Source organism: Ruditapes philippinarum, unplaced genomic scaffold, assembly GCF_026571515.1.
Source record: "Ruditapes philippinarum isolate M1 unplaced genomic scaffold, ASM2657151v2 ctg18883_1_1_1_1, whole genome shotgun sequence".
NCBI lineage: Eukaryota > Metazoa > Mollusca > Bivalvia > Venerida > Veneridae > Ruditapes > Ruditapes philippinarum.
In genome coordinates, this window is record NW_026864230.1 from 7,651 (window position 1) to 13,359 (window position 5,709).

Sequence of the window (5,709 nt, forward strand, 5' to 3'; positions counted from 1 at the left end):
TAATAGATATTAATGGATCAATCAATCTTAAACAGAACACGGATTACTACATATAACTTGGGGTAAGCGGTCATTTTTGAACTTTAACAACACCAAATATAAGACTCTAGAAATAAACCTGTTGTTCCTCATTTTAGATCCTAATGTAATACCAGTCTTTACTTATAATCTGAAGAGGATAAATTTTACGATTTTTAAAGTACATTTATTTTTTAAACAGAATACCTTGTTTACAAATCTTTACTAATTGTTGCATTCCATCGCAAGTCATCCTGCTTTTTGGCCCCTTGGGATTACAAAATTGAAGGGCATTTCACCCCTAATGCGCTAAATCTTGTAAAAGTTCAAAGAGAATCACGGAAACCTCTATCGACAACGAAAAATATCATCCTCCTGAATAAAGTCACTTATCTCTTCAGTATTTGTTTTCAACATAATGATTCAGGATAGAAGCATCATTGTTCCTCTTTGAAATCAGCAAAATAAGGGCCCATCACTGTAACAAAGTATCCGGTTGTTGTGACAATAACCATGGGCTTCACTAATGGACGAACTTTGTGCATTGAATATGAACGTCTTTGAAAGCTAAAATTATTACTTTTCTGCAATATAACATAAGTTCCATCAAGAACTAAAATAACTTTCCCATCATTTGCATCAAAAAGAGACTTGGCTAACGGTCTACGTGTGATGGTTTTATAATATCTTCCCTTGTTATGCTTTCAAAACCAAGATATATAACGGCACAAATCCTCTCATCATCGCATGTTTTGTGGCAACAATCGCTCTTCCGTACACTTGACTTGCTAATTCCAAATAGAGTAGACAAAAGCTTTATTAGAACAAGCCCCGATTTCATCTTCAGGGAGAAAAATACCGAGAGTTGTTCTGGGAAAACACAACAAAGAACGTGGATGGAGAGTTTATAAATTTTGTCGGCAAACATGACGAAAACACATCATCAAAACCTGAGAACGTGAAAGCCCTGTCAAGTTTTTCATATTCTTACGTTCGTTTAAGACATCAAAACTCCCAAAATTTGTTTTGTTTGTAAGCAGCATATTTCTCTCTTAAATGTTTTTATAAGTTTTAAGTGGACAGATGTCCTTTTTAGGAATGCTGTTCTATTATCGGCACATTCTCTAAGGGAATCTGAACAAAGCAGGCCTGTATGTGTACTGGACAGCACCTAGAACCAGCAGGTATGAGTATGTTTTGTTCTATAAACACATTGAATCTGGCCTCTGAAGACAAAACAACTAATTTTGGCCCAGGTCTTTTGCAGACTAAACATCTTGAATGTGTTTTACTGGTAGTTTTTATATTTAATGATACTGATGGCGGACTAGTCGGTGTTTTTGTTCCTTTTAATTGAGAAGTTGAAACAGATGGAACATAATCTGGATCTGACTGGTAAAAAGTGGTTGCTGTCTTTTCTTGTAAAAGATGATGATTCTAATGCATAGTATTTATGTCTACATTTGTTACAAATTATTTCATTGTCTTTAACATCAACAAATAACCGTTTTTGAAGATATTTTCTTATAGGTCTGCTTATGTGTCTTCTTTCTTTTGGTTTAGTTCTTTTCTTGCACACTGCACAGGCATAAAACTTTGGACCCGATCCAGGCATCCTGAAAAAAGTACTTAGTACATCAATGATTTGACAGAAAAATATTTCCTCCAGTATTTTGGTTTTATTAAGTAACAATAAACTTTTTTTTCACTCATTAAATAAATAATGAGCCTCATTACGTTCCTTTTGGATCCCGGCTCTTATACTGGAAGAAGAAGAAATAATAAACTTTCATTTAATACTTAATAATTATGTTTTTCAATCATTAAATTAATAATGATTTAAATAATAAACTGTCATTTAATACTTACAAAAAAAAAGATTTTAAAAAAATGTACCTCGTTTAGGGGTCGAACCACCAGCCGGAACTGATCAGCCATATATAAAACATTTATGCGCCGGGCATGTACACCACTACGCCATCGCCACAACTGTAATTAAAATGTTTTACATTTACTACTTAAAGTCGATACGTGACTAAATATAAGTAAACGGATGGGATGCTTTAAATTAAATATTCTATCTCGTTCGACGCAGATTTCAATTTGTTATTCCGGCAATTGCCTGATAAATATATACATTACCTTCACACTTATTCTAACTCTATTTAATACTGAGCTCTACTTAGATAATGTTCGACTTTAAATTATGCAGACGAAACACTGATTTTGACAATTTCATGGATAAAATTATACTTACTTGGAAACTCCCTGTCACGGTTATCACAAAGTCATATCTGGACTGGAATATATTCCTAGATCCGAGAATAAATCCTCGCAAAATAAACAAACAAACTGTTTAAAACCCTGTCAGCGTTACAGTGGTAAAGATTTACTAGGTAAAGTGTAAACAATGGCTTTGTTGTTGTTGTCGTCGTTGTCGTCATCATCCGCTTGATTTTCACTTTTCATTCAATAAGTTAACAAAAACAAACAAAAAAGAAGACACATTTTATTTGACTAATAATTATTGCTTTCGATCTCAATGCTTGACCGCAAAAACAAGTAATAATTTATAAAAATACAGCTAAAATATTTGATGATCTATGCATTCGATTTGCTTTTGCACAGACACCAGGGGAAGGAAAATATAAATTTTCGTAAAGGGCACAGGCCTCGACCAAAATTATTGATATGTTTTTGTAAATTATAAATACTCACAATGACAATGACGTATTTTGTTTTTTGGTCGAGACCTGTGCCCTATTCAAATTTTTCAATTTATTGTCGAAAACTGATACATAATACCGGAAAACGGGTTTTAGCCCTTACTTTAAGCGTATTTTATTACACGGAACAGACGTATTATCTTTACTGTTTTTCATTTATATCAACAAGCGAAAGATGTTCTTCCATAAAATTGTTTCATTTCTTGAAAATTTGAAGTTTTATAAAATACAAAATATTTAGGCATATTTCATGCATAAGCGAATCTAGTCTTTTATACATGTTTGGCCAATGACAATATATAGGTTTAAAAAATTTTATTCTAAGCTCTCTATAGTGTGGACACACAAGCAGAAAGTGGTATTCATTTTCAATTTGTCTCATGTTACATGATTTACATATTCGATCTTCACGTAGGGTATTATCATATCTTCCTGTTTCAATAAAAAGATTGTGTGAAGAGGTTCTAAACCTAGTAAGTGCTACTCTAAATTTATTTTCATGTATGGAGTCTAAATATAATTCCCTAACAAAATTGTTTTTAAATAGACAATAAGTTTGTAATCTTGAAGAATTATTAATTTCGGTATACCACTTCTGCATATATGTGTCCAATAATCTTTGTTTTATAGAGTTAATCGGAATTTCAATATCAAATTGGTTATCCCAGACATACCTAAATCCGTTACTTGATAGAATATCTTTAACATAAGAGGCCCAATTTTTTCCACCATAATTACGACCGGAGTCCGTGTCGGATTTGAGGAGAAGGTATGATTGTTTTACAATTGAGGAGTCATTCTGTTTAAGTATCTTTATCCAATATCGGAGTATATTTACTTTACGAAAAGATTTGTATCGGAACTCGACCTAATTCTCCATAAAGAGCTGCAAGATTCGTTGACTTTTTTTACACCCAGGATTCTACGCATAAATTTTGTATGAATTAGCTCGATATCTGGTGCATCGTGTAAACCCCAAACTTCTGAACTAAAATTTAAAATTGAACCTACTAAAGAATCGAATAGTTTACATTTCTGATAAACTGGTAGCTGTATGTGTCTAAAAACTGTAAAAAGGTTAAAAAGTGCATATGACGCATGTTGAGCGATTCCTTTTTTGTGTTCTATACCATTACCATTTTTGAAAAGTGTAATACAAAGATATTTAAAAGATTCGACGATATCTATTCGTGTGTTGTAAATAAAGAAATCATACTGGGAATGTCTGCCTTTTTCAAAAATCATGGCTTTAGTCTTAGCAGTATTAATTTTCAACCCCCAAAGTTGACAGTAATTTTGAATATCATTTAACATAAACTGTAATGTTTCGGGAGACTTAGCAAAAAGCGCCTGATCGTCTGCAAACAATATTAGAAAATCTTGAGCTCATTTATGGTAAAAATATCACTTAAATTTTTATTTATACAGTCGTTTATATCATTTACGAACAGCATGAAGAGAAGAGGTGAGCTCGGGTCCCCCTGTTTCAAGCCTATGTGTGTTTCGAAAAAGTCTGAAAATGAAGATTTATACTTTATACATGACTTAACCTTGTTATACATTGATTTTATTGCTTTAACTAATTTGGAACTAACGTTTTCAGTAAGTAGTTTCTGCCATAGGAAAGATCGGTCTACTTTATCGAAACATTTCTCATAGTCAATAAAGACACAGAAAAGTTTTTCACCCGAATCAAGCACTTTTGATATTACAGTGTGAAGAATGAAAATACAATCTATTACAGATTTTCCTTTTTGGAAACCAAACTGATTATTACACATTTTTTCATTATTTTCTACCCATTTAGTAAGTCTATTCAGTAGAATTTGAGAATAAATTTTTGCCAATATGTTTACTAGAGTAATTCCACGATAATTTTGTGTATCGTTTATATCTCCTTTTTTAAATATTGGTGTTATTATACCTTCTCCCCAAATCAACGGATATTCTCCATTATTGAATAGCCTATTAAAAAGTTTTAACAGAAATTCTGATATAATATCATACGATGATACAAGGAGCAATAAAAATCGTCAGTACACAGTGTGACAGGAACATTTGGTGCAAATTAGGAACAATTCAAATGGATAATGCACAGTATTAGTCATAAGTAGAATTATAAGAACCAGCAATTGTGTGAATAAATTATGCAAATGAGATTTTTGAGCAGCCAATAAAAATGTTTTGCATGCAGTTAATATTAGGCTATGATTACGATGTAAATAAATACCACGAAGCATCATACGTTGACAGACATGTAAACAATTTACTTTTCAAAAGAGTTGCTTATATTTTTGAAATGTGTACATCACTACTAACATATGTTCACACCTTTTAATTTGAAAATCAGAATCAAGCTGCAAAAATTTAATTACATGTACTATTAAGAACACGTTTTAGTAGGATTTAAATAATAATGATAATCATCGACGTTCAATAATTAACAGCCAATTATTCGTTGGTGCGTTTGTTTATTTAATTACATTATTTGATTGTGAAACTTTGTTAGAAAATAACATGTGTATTTATTAACTCTGTGAAATATCGTTTAATTACATTAAGATGAGACTTTAATGAACATGGCATTGTTTGGAGTAACGGGCATCACTGGCCTGAAGTGGTGCGACCGGTAGACGTTGATTTTTTATTTGTTTTTTTTTATTTGTTTTATTTTTTATTTTTTGATATTGTTACGTATTTTGAACAATAAAAAAATCGCCTCTACACCTCCTGTGAAAATTAAATTGTCTGGTCAATACTTTATTATGTAAATATTTCGCTACGATTCAACTAGATTTATCATAAATCTAAAGATGTGGGGAAATGACATCACGCGCACCTGTTTTTATACGGCCAATACACAAACATGGCCGCGCCTACTGATTTGTAGAAATCGGCGATTTAGCGATTTAAATTTCGTTATCATTCGTTTAATATTATTATTTGGCGGCAGAAAATTTGCAGA

General features: G+C 31.9%; 1 long non-coding RNA gene across 1 annotated transcript; it reads right to left on the minus strand.

The window, feature by feature from the left end:
* Positions 1-1,430: 1,430 nt before the first annotated feature.
* On the minus strand, positions 1,431-2,405 carry LOC132724926 (uncharacterized). The gene is made up of 3 exons (XR_009624981.1): positions 2,276-2,405; positions 1,915-2,007; positions 1,431-1,634 (listed from the first exon to the last, which is right to left on the minus strand). It is a non-coding gene; the product is annotated as an uncharacterized LOC132724926 (long non-coding RNA).
* Positions 2,406-5,709: the final 3,304 nt, after the last annotated feature.